Source organism: Notothenia rossii (assembly GCF_949606895.1).
Source record: "Notothenia rossii genome assembly, chromosome: 12".
NCBI classification, from domain to species: Eukaryota; Metazoa; Chordata; class Actinopteri; order Perciformes; family Nototheniidae; genus Notothenia; species Notothenia rossii.
Window position 1 is genome coordinate 11,476,545 of NC_136911.1, and position 18,511 is coordinate 11,495,055.

Consider the following 18,511-nt stretch of genomic DNA (forward strand, 5'->3'; position numbering starts at 1 on the left):
TTTGCCTGAAGAAATGGTTGGAAACTGCACAGCCTGCTCTATTTGAAGCACTGGGGGACCTCCCAAATGACAACCCAGCCTTTTTAAGCATTTACAAGATGGTGGTTGCACTGTGAATAGAGTAGATCTGAAATGACAACAAAGTGGAAGATTTTCAAGTGGAAATGAGGGCTGTGCCATTACTAAAAAATGAACACAGATGAGAAGCAGCCTTAACAGATGGAAATAGTAATACATTTGAGAGCTATTTAATATCTCTTATTTGTTTGTAATATTTGATTACAGTGTTGAAATTGTTTATTATCCTACTGCTTTGCTCAGTTGCTGCTAAACACACAAGCTGCTCAGAAATAATTGGGGCCATCATTTTCTGATGGCCAAGCAGTAATGGCTACTTGAAGAACTCCCCTGTCAGTCACCTTGAATAGAGCCTATTGCTCCCCATCTTTACTTAATCATTGACTTCATTTCAAAGATAGGAGAGCTGACACTTTGGAGAACCGTCTATTGCCATTCCGTGAATCCCATTGACTGGTATTGAAATAGATGTCATGAGGCAGGATGGAGGAAAGGCTGAATGGCTAAGCTCAGAAAGGACAGTAATATGTTTCATTCCCTGTGCAGAGACTGATCTCAAGTGTGCATTATGAAGCCATTTAGCCTGACGCCTGTCACAATTAACTGTAAAAATTGAGACGAGCTTTGAAATATTGCACATTACATCATCGCTGACACATATTAGTAATCTGCACATTGCTGTCAAGGAACTGTTTCAATGAAAAAAGTGAATCACATCCACCAAAGTAATGAGTATTGCTATTCATATAGTTGTGTGTGTGTCTAACTATGATTTGATGTGTTGATTTAGCCTGTTGATACATGCCGGTAATTTAGCAAAACAGAATGTTTACACCATGGGAACATCATTGAGAAATTATTTTAATTGTACCTCTTTTCAGTATCCCACATGTGATAATTAGACTCATCATGTTTGATTTTTATTATAAAAATAAATAAGGGATATTATTATCTCTAATGATTTTATTTACAGGTAGAAACTTTACCTTTAAAATTATTATTATTCACATTCAAGTTCTATGAAAAACGATGGATGCTTATATGAGGCTCAACAAGTCTGATCCAGTCAAATGATGTGCATATTATTCAGTTTCAGCCTTCTTAGTGTATAATTACGTGTGTTTCCTTGGACAGTGTTTCAATTTTGAGCTTTCACTAAGATTAAGAATAAGATGAACCTTTATTGACCCCTAGGGGGAATTCAGTTTTCCACTGTACATCTTTTTAATACACAGACATTACAGTACAAATACACACATGCATTGGAATACAGGTATCGGTGCACAGATGCACATGTATTCTAAAGAAGTGCCAGAGCAAAAAGGCTGCCAGTCTGTCCAGCGCCAGGGAGCAGTTGGAGGATTGGTGCCTTGCTCAAGGGCACCTCAGCAGTGCAATTCAAGATCAATTTAACAATATATTTTTGCATGGAAGATGGATAATGGATGTTTTCATGCATAACATTTATTGGAAAACATTATGTGGAGATCTTTAAGGGTGCCAGTATGAAAAGGAGGAAAGACTAAAACATGTTTCAACTTTCATAAATGTTTCAAACTGGATTTGAAAGAATGTGAAAGGTTCCTTTAATAATCAGGAAACAGGTTAGGCTGGGCTAACCCTCAAATTGACTACCTAGTAGAAAATGTCACCTGAAAGCAGTTTTTTCTTGATTTTCTTCATTTATGTACAAATAATAGGAAAATATTTTTGCACTTGATTTGGTTTTCTATTTACATTATTAGCAAAAATACAGATACCTAATCATTTCACTAAGTTGTTCACTGACAACATAATTTACATTGAACTGAAAGCGCAATTTTTGCCTCACCTTTGGGAATTTCTTAAAAGAGACATCCAGAGTGATGCAATGGATTCTTATGTTGTTAAAGCTTTTTTTCAATGTATGTATTTGATGCCTTTCTTAGAATGCTGATAAGAGAGGTAACAGGAAAAGGAAAGGGAGGAGAGATGGGGACGTGCGGCCTGAAATGACAAGAAATACTGCTGTTGATGTCAGTATTTCTTGTTGTCCCATCATCAAAAAAGAACAACACAATTATTTTTGAACAGTTGGGACTTCAATTACATTGCTTATAATAGCATTAAGATATATGTGGGTGTGAATATGACATACATTCAATGCTTTAAATCCTCTTTAACCTGATTTAGTAACCTACTAATTTGGAAGTGAATTGCAAGCAAAGTTACTGCGTTCATGAACTATAATGAATAAGTTAAACGACATGTTTTGGGTACATACTCTAGGATGCTGCAGAGACAAATACAAATATATGCTTTGAATTTTACTCATACTCCTTTACTTTTAAATGTACTCCGGCAAAGACGCAAAATGTTTCAGTTTTATCATTTCGAGCAAATGTGGTTAGACTATAACTTTATGCATTTGCAGCAGTTTTACAATTCAATATGTACATGTCCTTCCATTAAACATAGCACTTTGCCTCCAACCATAAAATCATATGGAAGAATAGTAACTTTGCTTTTTCTGTTTAACTTAAGACTTCAAAGCTGCTTCCCTGCTGTTTCCTGACATTTGCTGTGTCCAAGGGAGGTTAGATGAAATGACCTGAAAAAAAGTGCACTTCAACTGGGTCTTGCTACAGGGATAGTCTAATTAACATTTGAATTAACACAAAATATTGGTAACTCGAGGCCATCCTCAGAGCCATGTCTGGGACAGACTCATTACAGTCGGTGTTAGCCTCTCTAATACTCCCCTCTGACGTGCTGCCTGGGAAAATGTCCTCCTCTCTAGAAGAATGAATAGATTGCAATGGATTAAATTATTTGGTGTATTTTTAATGCCTCTCAATAAAAAATGTTGGGTAGATACAGTTGAGAGGTCCATTTTTTTCATATTTAGAAAGAGCTGGATTTAGATTTAAAAATAACTGCGGTACACATACGTACTGTGAACACTTGAACTACATGAGGCTAACATGTTTAGTCATCTATAGGTATTCACATGAAAAGATATGTAACCAGAACTGGTCATGACCTTCCTTAGGCCATAAGCAACATTAGTAATAAATACTATTATTCATTTTATCCAGTCTGATAAGGCCACTTTATACTGGCTCTCCCAGGTTTCTTTTTATAAATTTTCAAATGTTCTATTGCCATAAAACATAAATCTAAGCAGGCGCTTAGTGCACTATTGTGTCAAGCCCGCTTCGTTTGTAAAAGTCTGACATGTATATTGATGTTAGATGAGAGCCAGGGGTGTGACATGCTCCACAAAAAGCTCCGTGAAACATATTTTATCCACAGTAAGAAAATCAAATCTGCATTTTGTAACTGAAGGACTTTGATTACAATATTTGCTTTAAGATTGCAGCGGAGAATTGTACTGAAGAAGCGCAGCACGTAGGATAGATGGAGTCTGTACAGATCTTGGTGCTTATGTATCACTGTTTGATATTTTTTTTTAAATCAGTAAATGTGCTGTAATTATCCTTAAAGGCACAGTTCACCCATAAACACCTTAAAATAAATGTTCCCCTCATCTATCATTCGAGATAGCGATGCTATGGATTTCAGTGCCTCTGAGATGTTAGCTTAGCCTTATAAAATAAAATCATTAGCTGAACATTTAAAGTCTAAAAATTAAAAAGCAAAATAAAATGCATTTATTATAAAAATGAAACACAATATCAACCATTTTGATTATCACTGCTATTAATGGTTTATAAATCATTCAACATTATAACATCAATCTAATAGTAACAGAAATAAATAATATTATTTTAATAAAGTACAATAAAGTACAAAATAAAAAATATTATATAATAATATTTAGGCTAATATAAAAAAAAAAAAAAAATCTACATCTAGTAATTATAAAGTCAAACTTTGGCCAACATGACATTTTTTTTTTTAAAACAGTGTGTCCCTATGAGAAATGAAAGAAGAAAACTAAAATAATCTATCCTATCACCAGATTGTTTATTCAGGTCGGCCCGGAAACTTAAATTGAAAAGATCACCCCTCATGTGTCCTAACAGCAGCAGCAGCAGCAGTCTGGCAGCTCAGTGATGGTCTGAAGGAGCATATGGGGGGGGGGTTGATCTTGGCTTTGGTTCAAGCGGCGGTCAGTCCTATTTGCTTTTACGTGAACAGACTGCACAGCCGAGAGCAGTTTCTTGGCAACGGTAAATAACAGAACAATAAGAATACAGGGATCTGGATAATACTGCAAGTGAGTAAATCCTTTTAATAGTGATAATCTTACATTTTTATACTAATAATATTTATTATTATATAATGTGCTATTTTTCAGTTTTATTCAATATATACCGTGCTTATAGAAAGTAATCATACCCTGTGACAATCTTAACCTTTTGTCACATTACACCCTGGAATTTAAAATAAATTAAATCTTACTTTTTTGAGCTTTATGTACACATTTTAACCCTCATAATTGAAAGCAAAATGATCATTACAATTTTTTGGGACAATTATTAAAAATGTATAAGTTAAATAACCGGTTTGGTTAAGTGATCAGCCCCTTGCAGTATAACATTATAAACTTACTCAGGCGCCACCAATCAACTTCCAGATCAAACACCAGACTAATTGTCCCCTACCTGACATCAACTGAAGTGATTTTGATTGCTCCAGAATAAAACCAGCTGTTTCTAGAGGATTGCACTACAAAAAGATTTTGAAGGCTTTAGCTATCCCTCTGAGTACTGTTCAGAGTGGAAAGCGCATGGCACCACCAACACATCAGGCCGTCCGTCCAAACTGGATGAGCGAGCCAGGAGGACATTTATCAGAGAAGCTACCAAGAGGCCAATGGCAACTTTGAAGGACTTACAATACTTTCTGGCTGGGACAGGTCGGTCTGTGCTTGTGACAACAATCTAAAAAGCTTTACACAAAGCTGGCCTCTATGGCAGGGTGGCAAGAAAGAAGCCTTTTCTGAAAAGGTGCCACACCCAGTCTCGTTCGTGCGATGCAAAAACTCACCTGGAAGATTCTGTTGACATGTGGAAAAAGGTTCTATGGTCAGATGAGACTAAGGGTGCATTCACACCTAATAGTCCGCTCTCTGGTGCGCACCAGACCAAAGTTTGTTACATTGTTTCATTTTTCAGAAGGTTCGGTTTGCGTTCACACGGGCAAAACTCAAACGGACTATAAACTTTAAACACAAGTCATGTGCTCGGAAATGCTGTTCAACCATTGGTCAGACATTAAGGGGGTGAAAACGCAAATCCCGGCAATTTCTAGCGGAGCATCGGCACTTTCGGCAGGTTATTCTCATGCTGCTGTTAATCTGGAGATCAACAGACACTAGCGACCCGGCATATGATTATATAATCAGACAACGTCAGTTAAAAAACATTATTACATGGCTTTGTTGAATACTCGATTCTGATTGGCCAATTCAGAACACGTGACACGTTGTTAATCCAGAACAGACAGACCGCTGTCAAGGATTTATTGACCGTTGTTAAGGACGCTCACATCTGCACAAAGAAGTCCGTTCGATTTAACTGTATACAGTTTGGCTGAAAAGCAAAGTGCATGCAGTTTGCTTTTCTAACTGACAAGACAAGAGCGACAAGAAAACAGCGGAGAAGTAACGGGCAGAAATCCTCCTTTTTACGCAGGGGTCCAGACATAGACATCAGACGGCAACACATATTCAGTTGCCAGTTACTTTGGCATTAGGGCAGGGATATCTAGATACTTTCCAAGGTTTGACATAATGAATTGTGCTACTTTTAAAGCAAGCAACAATGTTTTCAAATCTGTAATCAAAAAGCTCCTCAAAAACGCTATCGAAGCAGTTCCTGCCGTTGCTACGTTAGTTCAAACAGTAACAACGGACTATTTTTCTCAGCGGATGCATGTCAATTTAAATCAGTACTTACAGCTATTTTTTAAATCAATAAAATCATTTTCTAAATCCTCAAAAGCATTTAAATTAATATTGGGAGTCATGTTTGTTGAGAATGTGGCCATGTAATAAGCGGGGATAATGTGCAGCGACTTGGTCATTATGGGGAAAAGAACACCTTCATGCCGATCTAGATCCTTCCGCTTCGTTGAAGATATCCGCGTTATTGTGACACGTAAATACTGTGCTTCCTATGTTTTGGTGCGGACTGCGTTCACACCAGCAATGAACCGCTCCAGAGTTCGCAAGCAAGCGCTCCGAGACCACCTATTTTAGCGGACCAGAGTCCGGTTGTTTAGTTCACTTAAAAGGTCTCGGACTGTGTTCACACCGACCCAAATGAACCGCACCAAGCGGCTAAACGCACCAGGGTTCGATTCAACCGGACTATACAAGGCAGGTTTGAACGCACCCTAAGATTGAACTTTTTGGACTGAACTCCAAGCGCTATATTTGGCGAAAACCAAACACAGCACACCATCCAAAACACACCATACCTACTGTGAAGCATGGTGGTGGCAACATTGTGTTGTGTGGATGTTGTTCTTCAGCAGGGACTGGACACTTGGTCAGGATTGAAGGCAAAATGGACATTGCCAAGTACACCCACATTCTTGAGGAAAACCTGCGTCCTTCTGCTAGACAGCTGAAGATGGGCAGGTCATTCACCTTCCAACATGAGAACGATCCTAAACATACCGCCAAAAGAACAACTCAGTGGCTTAAGGATAGGAAGGTGGATGTCCTAGTGTGGCCAAATCAGAGCCCTGACTTAAATCCGATAGAAAATATGTGGATGGACTTGAAGAGAACAGTCCATCGTCGCTCCCCACGGAATTTGACTGAACTCGGACAATTCTGCAAGGAAAAATGGGCAAACATTCCCCAATCTAGGTGTGCAAAGCTAATAGAGATATATTCAAAAGCATTGATGGCTATAATCGCAGCAAAAGGTGGTTCTACCAAGGGGACTGATGACTTTTCCAACACTGTTATTCTAGTTTTCCATAACGGTCGCCTTCATTTTTCATTAGTTTGATGTTTTAAGGCAAAATATGTAAATACAGATGGAAAAAGTCTCTTTTTTTATGGGTTTTGATTTCAGGCTGTACGACAAATAAACACTTTATATTAAGGTACACAAATTAGCCATCAACTAGTTGTTAATTAACATGCATATTAGCAGTAAATTGGCCCTTTATTAGTCATTATAAAACACTTATTAATGCCTTATTCTACATGACCATATTCTACAAGTAATAAGCCATTAGTTGAGTTTTTATATATATATAACCCTCTAATTAGTGCTTATTTATTGCAAGTAAGGAAGTTGTTGTACATGAGTTTAGGTCTTAATATGGTCTGCTCAATATGGGCCTAATAAGGCAGTAGTATCACAAGAATAGTCGTTCTCCCATAATAACGCTTAACAAATATGATCTATTCTTATGTAACAAGACATGAAACTATAATAATGTTAATTGTGTCTAAATAACTCAAAATTAGGTTTTTATATCTAAGAAAATGTTCCTCTTTGAAATAATAGCTTGACGGTCCGTGTACGTTTTGGGTCAGTGTATGTTTTGGTCATTGGATTTTCTTTTCACAAAAGGATATTCAAAAACAAAAAACGACTAGATATTTGATTTTCGTTTTCGAATTGAAAAACCAAAATTGAAATACAAGGCGTTTTCCTTTATCATGGTGAAAAAAGATTTACTAAACTTAAAAAACGAGATTATTTTCATTTTTTACTTCTCAAAACAAAAAATAGAATCACTAGAAAACAGAAACCAAAAAAACCCCGTTTTTTCATATTCTGCTACCGGAAGTTGTCTTTCAAAATAAGAGCGCAGATGAAGACGGTCAATCCGTGTATCTACGGTCCATTTCTTTTCACAACGAAAACAGCCAAGACACATTTTGAGCCCAGAAAATGAATGTTTGGAGATTTCAACTATACAGCGATTCTGCACTGCGGTCAGCTCAGCCGTCTCTCGAGTTTGTTATTATTTTGTCTGCCAATAGTTCTTCGTGAGATCGATCCCGTTGGACTCAGTAGGCTAGTAGTGAAACTACTCCCACAACAAGTAGGCTACTGGAGTACTTACTGTGTACTTTTTGAGTAATCCTCTGTCAATGTCCCCTCCTGAGAAGAAGAATGCATGTTTCTCTGCTATTTTGAATCAGCGTTGAAACACCTTTCTTCATGAGACTGATATTGTTGGACAGAGTATTTTAAGAGGATATGGTGGACATGATATCAGCAATACTTCCAGTCAGTACACCGGCAGCAGCATTTGTACCCCTCGGAAAGTATATGTGTCTAATATGTGTTTTAGCTGTTTTTGTTGTGAAAACAAATGGACCGTCTTCATCTGCGCTCTTATTTTGAAAGACAACTTCCGGTAGCACAATATGAAAATATGTTTCCTACGGTGGCCCTGAAGTGCAAGACACCACAGCATTTCAGAAAACGCTGCAGCATTTCACAAAACACAACAGCATTTCAGAAAATGCAGCAGCATTTCAGAAAACGCCACAGCATTTCACAAAACGCCACAGCATTTCACAAAACACCACAGCATTTCACATTGGATGAAAAAGGTATTCCTTAGGGAGAACACTTCTTGTTTGTGATTGGACAGAGCGAGCCAGAGAAGCACTGCTGTGATTGGTTGATTTTGCTGCCAGTCAAGAAATTACGCTTCGTGATTGGCCCAACACATCAGCCGTTAGTTGTTAGCACACACTCAGAGCTCACAGCTCCTCATATCTGTGCAGAAACTGAACAAAAGTTAAACATATACAAAACACAGACTGTCTATGTCATGGTGAATACAGTCGCTGCTTTATTTATGTCTGTATGACGTTGTTGTTAGTGTGGACGGAGCAGCTACAGGTTAGTTTAGCCTGATGGATCTGATTCCGATTTACATGGAGATACACCCCTCCCCCTCTCCAGCGTCTTGTTTGAATGACAGGAGTAAACACAGAATTAATGCTTTATTAATTCATGGTTTTTAAGGGGCTTATCTCCATGTAATTACTATGGTAGACTACCCAATATTCACATCGCTCTAATCGCTCGAGTTTCACCGCGGCTGTCAGCTGTGTTTGCTCCTGTCATTCAAACAAGACGCGCTGCAGAGGGGGCGGGGCGTATCTCCATGTAAATCTTACGGGATATACCAACTACAACAAAATGAACATATTTGCCCGTGATTTAATGGTAATACACGTTTCAAAGTGATGCCGAAGTAACTACATACTGATAACGGTTAGTAAGAAACATGAATTAACGCTTTGACAAGTCTGCAGACAAGACGGCAGGCGAAAAGCTTTTCTGAATGGAATCGGATCCATTAGGCTAAACTAACCTGAAGCTGCTCCGTCCACACTCACAACAACGTCATACAGACATAAATAAAGCAGCGACTGTATTCGCCATGACATAGACAGTCTGTGGTTTGTACATGTTTAACTTTTGTCCAGTTTCTGAACAGATATGAGGAGCTGTGAGCTCTGAGTTTGTGCGAACGGCTAATGTGTTGGGACATATTGCGTCGGGCGTTGACCAATCACGAAGCGTCCTTTCTTGACTGGCAGCAAAAACAACAATCACAGCAGTGCTTCTCTGGCTGGCTCTGTCCAATCACAAACAAGAAGTGTTCTCCCTAAAGCAGGGGTCGGCAACCCGCGGCCCTCGAGCCGCATGCGGCCCTTTAAGCCTTCTGCTCTGGCTCCCTTGAGCTTAGACAAAAATAAGAAGGAAATAAAATAAAAGTATTTGGAGGACTATTTATATTTTGTTGCATGGTTGAAAATGTTTCGTATCTTGTATTTTGAGGTGATACTGTGACCAGGGGCGTAGCTGGAAATTCTGGGCCCCATGAAAGAATCTATTTGTGGGCCCCCAATCCATGCGAGTGCGCATTAGCGCGCACGCTAAAAAAAATGTGGCCATTTATTTATTGATGAAAACGCATAATATGGTTTTTACCTATACATTCGGATCAGCAGTTCAGCACCAGTTCAGGATGTCGCATTGCGTTCATCTTCAATGAATGGACCAATGCAATAGTCTACCAAACAACCTTGAGTTGCACTAGCTAGGCATATTTTCCCCTATTCTTGTGACAATGTTTTCTGATACTCAACATACAAAAGCTGTTACTTGTCCTGTCTCTCTGTAATCCCATCTCCAACACAAATAGTCTACTCAAGCACACTATTAGGTTGACAGACACTTACATTTTGATGTGCTCTGTAGTATACAATCGTTCCCTGCTTGGATATACCTTTTACGAAGCAGATTTTGAACTGTCGCGGGCAGAGCACTAGCTTTTTTGCTGTAGCGGCCGGGTTGCTGCCTTTCTCAGCAGAGTGCTAAAGCCCTACCTGTTACACGCGCAAGTAATTCGAGGAGGCGCGAGTGACAAGTGTTGAGTTATTGGTGGGGACAATTCAGGATTCTTGGATACTGGTGGGGTCAGAACCTTGCGTCCACCCCCAAAACGACACGATGAAACCCAACCTCGAAAACCCTGTTGAAGTTAATGAACTGTAATGGACTGCAAGAAATCAACATGCACTGACTATCAACTTTATCTTCTGTCTATTTAATTGAAAATTACACCCAATACAGGAATGAACAAACAAAAAATCTCAACATTCTTTGACTTATTAAATTAAGATTTGAACAACACAAGGACAAAAGTATAAATTAACTGAAGATTTGAACATAATTATAAAACAATAAACTCTCAGGACATGAACACACTTACAGCAAACAATGAAAAATGTAGTGCGAGAGGACTATGCATCAGATAGTAATTGTTCACAATGTGGGCTGTAGCCTGTCAGCTTACTATAGGGAAACATCCCACAATCCTGTCATAGACTGGATTTTTATTCCTAAATCCCGAACGCCAATCGCCGGACCTTCTTGGTGGCAAAATCTTTTACGAGCTCTTTGAAATCAAGTGACAGAGCCAGCTTGCTTTCAATCGATAACATTGCAAGGCTGTTCAACCTCTCTTGCGACATGGTAGATCTTAAATAGCTCTTGATAAGTTTCAACTTACTAAATGATCTTTCACCACCAGCTACGGTAACTGGGAGCGTCAAGAAAATTCTGAGGGCAATGCAAACGTCTCCAAAAATGCTCTGGAGTTCCATCTTGTATATTGCATTCAGTAGATCAAGAGAGCTACAATCAGGGGGGAAAGTGGCAGAAAATATTTTATTGAGATGCCTTATCTCACTCTCAAACTGATCTGTGAGATCCTGTGAGTATTTCTCCCTCAGTGGCTGACACACAGAAGCCATGACACTGTCACTCAACTTCCCAATTTTAAGTATGGCAGCAAATTCTTCAACAATATTTGCTGTTGTTTGGAACCGAGTGTCCAAGTCACTTATGATCTGGTCCATGGCAGTGAGAAACACAGTGTTACGGAATGTTGTTTCTGGCCTATCCTCCTGACCTGTTCCTTCAGCAGTTTCATCATGAAACCTCTTCCTCCTCCTCTCACGGCAAAGTTCTTTTTTTAAATGAGGTGGAACCTCCATTTCCTTAGCTACCATTGATGCCTCAGACAGAATAGCATCCCATCCATTTCTGAGAGTCTGCATCTCATCTCTTAGTGCAGCAACATTACCTGCCTCCACCTCTATTGAGATTTTCCCTGACTGGAGTATCACATTTCTGTCATCAATAGATTGCAATACTTTCACCCAAATGGTGAGAAGGACAATGGCATCAAATGACATGAGGTAGTTCCTCAGACCAACAGCTTCAGATCTGGCCTCACCTGTGAGACTGCATGAGCTCAGTATGGTAGCAAGGGCTTCAATGACACCAGGTAGGTGCTTTGCTACAGGTTTCACAGCATCAATTCTCGCACTCCAGCGAGTGTCAGATAGCCTATGTACAGAGCAACCTGTTTTCTTTTTGTATATAGACCAACGAGATGGACTGGCACTTACAAATGTGTAGAGGCGGTTAATGTAACCAAAAAAGTTGGATACTTCAGGGCTCGATTCTGCAGCATGCACGCCTACCAGATTCAACGTGTGGGAGGCACAAGGTGAGAAAGTAGCAAGATTATTCTTTTTCAGTATTTGTGCTTGGACTCCCTTGATTTTCCCTGACATATTCGCCCCATTATCATACCCTTGCCCCCTGCAATCACTAATATCTATCCCTAGATCCAGAAGCACACTCTCCATCATGCCTGCTATTTCACATCCTGTTTTTCCGTTGAAATCTTTGAATTCAATAAATCTTTCAGTGATCTCCCATTCGCCTGTGTCTTCATTATAATGTACATATCTTATGAGCACAACATTTTGCTCGGTGTGGGAAATGTCAGGCGTTGCATCACAAATGATTCCATAGTATATGGCATCCTCCCTTTCCGTCAGAATGGTTTTTAAAACCTTTCCCCCACACAATTCAATAAACTCGTTCTGGATGTCTGGGCTCAGATAATGAGTTAGCTGGCTTCCTTTTTTGGATGTCCTGATTTTGTCTAAGTGGTCTTTCAAGAGTGGATCATATCGTGACAAAAGTTCTAGCGTACCTACAAAATTTCCATTGTGGACATCGCCCAAAGCATGCGTTTTACCTCGGAAAGCTAAATTCCTCGTTGCCAAGTGCAGAGTGACATCAAGGAGTCTCTGCAAGATAGCTTTGTTTTTCTCAATTTCAGACTGTAGCTCTCTCTGCAACTGATGATCAACGCCACATGCAGTCATAACCGAACACTGTAGGTGTTTCCATCGCAAATAACAGTCCCTGTGATTCCTACTTGTTTCATGGCTTGGGAATTTATCATACATGCGACGCCACTCGACGTCACACATCTTGTATCCCTGGTCACTACTCAAAGCACTAAGAGAGGGTATTTTTTGCTCCTTGGAGAAAAGAACACATGGTATGCAGAACAGTGCATTTGCACTTTCACTGTGAATCAACCAGTCCCTTTTCACTTTTCCCCTACCCTTATCTGCTTTGGTGTATTTCAAGTAATCTGGAAATCTCTTTCCCTTTGAATCATGTGGAATTTCTTGATCTGTTTCTCGCATTGCTAATTTCTTTACAATAGTTGCCCTGTCCTTGTCACTCATCCTAGCTGGGAACAACCCTGGGTCAAGTGATAGCAGATCTTCTACCTCAGACACCACTACAGGTGGCTCAGTATCTGTGGCATCCTGTGTCGGAGCCTCACTTTGTCCCTGACATTGACTGTCCATAGCTGCTTCCTCCTCATCTGTGCTGCTTTCATGGTCCTCGACCTCTTCTTGTACTGGTACCTCTGCCTCTTCACCTCTGCTCTCCTCGTTGGCTGCCTTGCTCGAAGGCCCTGGCTCTAGAGTATCCATAGTGTACATAATTTATAAAATGCCCTATAATAGTAATAACACAGTACAGCTCGAGCTATCTCTTAATTGTTATAATAATAATAATAATAATAATAATAATAATAATCATTTGTATAGATATTTTTCAATTGCTCAAATCTAGCTATAGCTACTGTAACAACCTCAATTTAATGTGCCAGTGGTCAATGGTATTGCAATTACTGGAAGAACTAGAGTAACTAAATGTGAATATTACCTAAAGTTGTATTCAATGCATGGTAAGCATATTTAAAATCTGTTTGTTAACCCCAAGCCCTGCTGCTTTACCTCCCTCTCCTTCAACTGGGAACCGGCCTGAGGGAAGGGGTACTGATCCTGAAGCCGCATCTGTGCATTAGAGCAGATGTGATTAGCATGTAACATTATACAGGTTAGGTTAGCTAGCCATAGCAAAAGGGCATAGCTGCTGGATACAAATTCACTGGGCTCATCGACACTCATCTAATTTTTGATAGCAACAGGTAGCTAACGTCAGCCACAAAATGTTGGCTAAGCTGTTATGGGCTTCAAAACAAGTTCTGTGAATAAATACCTTTCTTGTGAAAATACTTGGTGACTATCTGTCGACCTCTTTTATTATTTTCCTCTTGCTGACGTTTTTTCTTTCGTTTCTGAGCTCCTGATTCATGAGCTGTAGAGGACATTTTCCTGTCAGTCTGTTCAAGCTGCAAGCTGCTGGTGCACTGCTGTGCCGCCTAGTTATAGTTGAAAGTGGGGGTGCAAGATTAGTAACTGGCAGGCAAGGGGTGGTTTGGAGTGGGTCAGGCACGACCATCTCCATGGCAGAATTGTTTTAATTTAATGAACACCTGTACGTGCAATTTCCTGCAATATAGAGCACAGAACTGTCTCAAAATCCTATGGGATCCTAAAGGATTCCTATAGGGTTCCAAAAACGTATAGAGATTCCTATAGCATTTTTTGACTAGGGATGTTATCCTAGGTCTCTTTCTCACTTCCTCTGCCTCCTCCCTGAGTCTGCACAGTCACCACATCATTCTACATTAAGGAGAGCAATACACTTATGAGTACACTGAACTGGTTTGAATACACAATCTTTATGCTACTCTGTAAAGAAAGGGAGAGAGGGGGGAATATATTATCCAAGTATTTGTGTCTTAATTTGTTATGTTATCCTACACTTTAAGCTGACTGATATTTCCATTACCTGTAACTCTTGTGTCTCTTTCTCTCCTTCTCTGCCTCCTCCCTGAGTCTGCACTGTCACCACCACATCATTCTACACAGGAGAGCAATACACGTATGAATACACTGAACTGGGTTGAATACATGATTTTTTATTTTTTCTGCCATGTTCTACCTGGTTGGCTGGCTGGCTACACACACACACACACACACACACACACACACACACACACACACACACACACACACACACACACACACACACACACACACACACACACACACACACACACACACACACACACACACACACACACACACACACACAGTGTGCAGGTTAGTTACAGTAGGAGATGGGCTTCTATCATATTATCTTCTATCATTCTATAATTCATTCTTCTTTTATTTTCATTTCAGGTAGTTGTACCTTAAGAGAATTGAAGGCTGGCATCTGTAAATGCAGATAGATATAAGTACTTTATTCTTATTTTATTATCATTATTTTCTTTCCAATGAAATGAAATCAGAAAATAAGTGGTATATGATGGAAAATATGAAAGTCAATGCTTGAAGGAAAATGGACTTCGGAAAAGTTTTTTATTTTGTATTTACTGTTCTGTAAAAGTTTTGTCGAATGCAATGTTTTATGTTTTGTGTGGACCCCAGGAAGACTAGTTGTTGTCATGCAACAGCTAATGGGGATCCTAATAAACTCAAACTCTAATGGGCTTCGATCTACCAGGTAGCTAGCTAGTCAAACACACACACTGGTTGATGTTACTAGCTAGCTAGCAAACGTCAGCTAACCGCTAGCTAACATAAAGAGTGACCTGTAATTCAATGCAGCGAAAATGAAGAGAAGGTGATGATTATAAATGTGTTTTATTGTATTGAGTGGTAGAAGTAAAGACATGTCTAACATATTCTTTGTTTGAACAACTTACTGAAAAGGTCTGCCACCAATGACAGACTGTTCGCGGTGATTTACACTCAGCCTACCTGCATCAGGACTGCTGTGGGTGGGAGGCAGTTGATCAAACCATTGTGAGCGAAATGCTGGGGGGGTCACAATCTTTGGAAACTTAAAAACTCGCTATTAAGTGTCTATAATCAGCACAAGTTCTTTCATTGCGTATTATTAATTCGATTGAAATTACACACTTATGTTTACAGTGATATATTGGGGGGGAAATGTCATATTTTTCATATGATCAAAAAGTGGGGGTGCAAAAGCACACGTTTGCTCCCCCAAGGTCAATTGTGGGGATGCACCTGCTCCGCTTGCTCCATTGCTCAGGCGCCCATACCATGCAATGAATGAAGGGAGGGGTGCTCATTCTGTCAAACAGAGTAACAAGCACCTGTTTGTTTCTTTTGGGACGTTTTTTTTTAATACAGGCAATTATACTTTTGAGTCATTTACATTAACTTACTTTAGGATAATAATAAACCATATTAATAAAAAGATAATAATAGTGTTCTCTGGCCCCCCCCCCCCCCCCCCCCCCCCCCCCCCCCCAGTGCTGGGCCCTTGGAATCATCCTAACCTAATTTTTATCTCTGGAAGCCGTAGCGCTGTTAAAAGCACAACCAATCATCTGAGCCGGCCCGGCTAAAATAACTGGATGGCCTACCTGCCTGTCAGCCTTCCATCTGTGCACAAACTTATCTCGTGCCCTCATTGGTCATGTGCGCGTTCGTGTGTGTTGGAGGAGGGGCTCTGTAGGCCCCAATTTCCACTGGGTCCGTCTGCGCCGCGCTGCGCCGCGTCACGGCTGCGCCGTGGTTTTGGTCTAGCGCCATAACCCACCGGACGCGTCCCAGAAACGTTTCAGAAGCGTAGCGTCGTGTGTGCAGGCTCGCAGTTTTGTTATTGATTCGGGTTTAATTCGGGTATTAATTAACTTTAAAACATTAATATGTAGTTGTTACCTTCCACTCCACAAACTGCAGCGACTAAAAACCAGGCCTTGTCCTTTCTGATGTTGTCCTTGTAGTAAGCATTGGTTACATCATATAAAATAGTGTGTTTTTCCACTTCCATGATGAAAACCTCGTCGTCCATTGTGCGTATCGTAGTGGAGGTGTTGTGATGAAGGAGGGGGGTCTGCTAAATTAGTATATGTGGGGGATGGGCCTGGCCCGGATGCTCACCTTTCCACTTCCTGCGAGGGGGGGCTGCCTGCCCGACCTTACGTTACGGCTGCACCGTGGCAAAAAATAGGATTCATCCTAATTTTAGAGAAGCGCTGCGCCGAGCCACTTCTGGGACGTGTCTGAGCCGTAACGCGGCGCGTGTGGTGGAATAGCACCCATTGACTAGAGTGGCCGCGATGGGGGTAAGGAAGTCTGAAGGAAGAGGCAGATTTTTTCCGGTTGTGTATTTTCAAATTCTAGCGCACTCGAGCTGCTTTCTCCATTCTTACATACCCTAACTTTAACTCTTTTTAGGGTGCAGCTATATGTTTTATTTATTTCAAAGTGGGCCCGTTTAAATTATATTTGCTTTCCTTCAAATGTGCAGAGGACTCCCCAAGTGCTGTGTTTAATTTATTTTAAAGTAGGCCTGTGAATTATTTTGAATTCTCCTTATAGGAGTTCTTTGTTTCTTATTAGAGGTTAACAGTTTTATATAATGTAATAAATAGCCTAATAAATGCAAAACAACTGTAGTTTTTGTCTGATATAACAATAAATACAACTTTATAAGCTATCAAGCTATGAAATATGTTTTGCGGCTCCAGACAGAAAATGTTTTGGGAAAAAGGAGCAAAATGGCTCTTTTGGTCAAAAAGGTTGCAGACCCCTGCCCTAAAGGAATACCCTTTCCGTCCAATGTGAAATGCTGTGGTGTTTTGTGAAATACTGTGGCGTTTTGTGAAATGCTGTGGCGTTTTGTGAAATGCTGTGGCGTTTTGTGAAATGCTGTTGTGTTTTCTGAAATGCTGCAGCGTTTTGTGAAATGCTGTGGCGTTTTGTGAAATGCTGTGGCGTTTTGTGAAATACTGTGGCGTTTTGTGAAATGCTGCGGCGTTTTGTGAAATGCTGTGGCGTTTTGTGAAATGCTGTGGCGTTTTGTGAAATGCTGCGGCGTTTTGTGAAATGCTGCGGCGTTTTGTGAAATGCTGTAGCGTTTTATGAAATGCTGTGGTGTTTTATGAAATGCTGTAGGCCACCGTAGTTTTCTAGTGATTTTATTTTTTGTTTTGAGAAGCAGAAAATGAAAATCATCCAGTTTTTTAAGTTTGACCATGATAAAGAAAAACGGTCAGTGTATGTTTTGACCATTGGATTTTCTTTTTACAAAAGGATATTCAAAAACACAAAACGACTGGATATTTGATTTTCGTTTTCAAATTGAAAAAACAAAATTGAAATACAAGGCATTTTTCTTTATCATTGAAAAATGGATTTCCTAAACTTAAAAAACGGGATGATTTTCATCTTTTACTTCTCAAAACCAAAAATAAAATCACTAGGAAAACAGAAACAAAAAAAGCCCAGTTTTTTCATATTCTGCTACCGGAAGTTGTCTTTCAAAATAAGAGCGCAGATGAGGACGGTCAATCCGTTTATCTACGGTCCATTTGTTTTTCACAACGAAAACAGCCAAGACACATTTTGAGCCCAGAAAATGAATGTTATTAAGGGCTGTAAATATAATAGGCCTGTGTCTAAAATGGACAACATTGTTTGGAGATTTCAACTATACAGCGATTCTGCACTGCGGTCAGCTCAGCCGTCTCTCGAGTTTGTTATTATTTTTTCTGCCAATAGTTCTTTGTGAGATCGATCCTGTTGGACTCAGTAAGATAGTAGTAAAACTACTTCCATAACAAGTACTATGAATTACTTACTGTGTACTTTTTGAGTAATCCTCTGTCAATGTCCCCTCCTGAGTACAATAATGCATGTTTCTCTGCTATT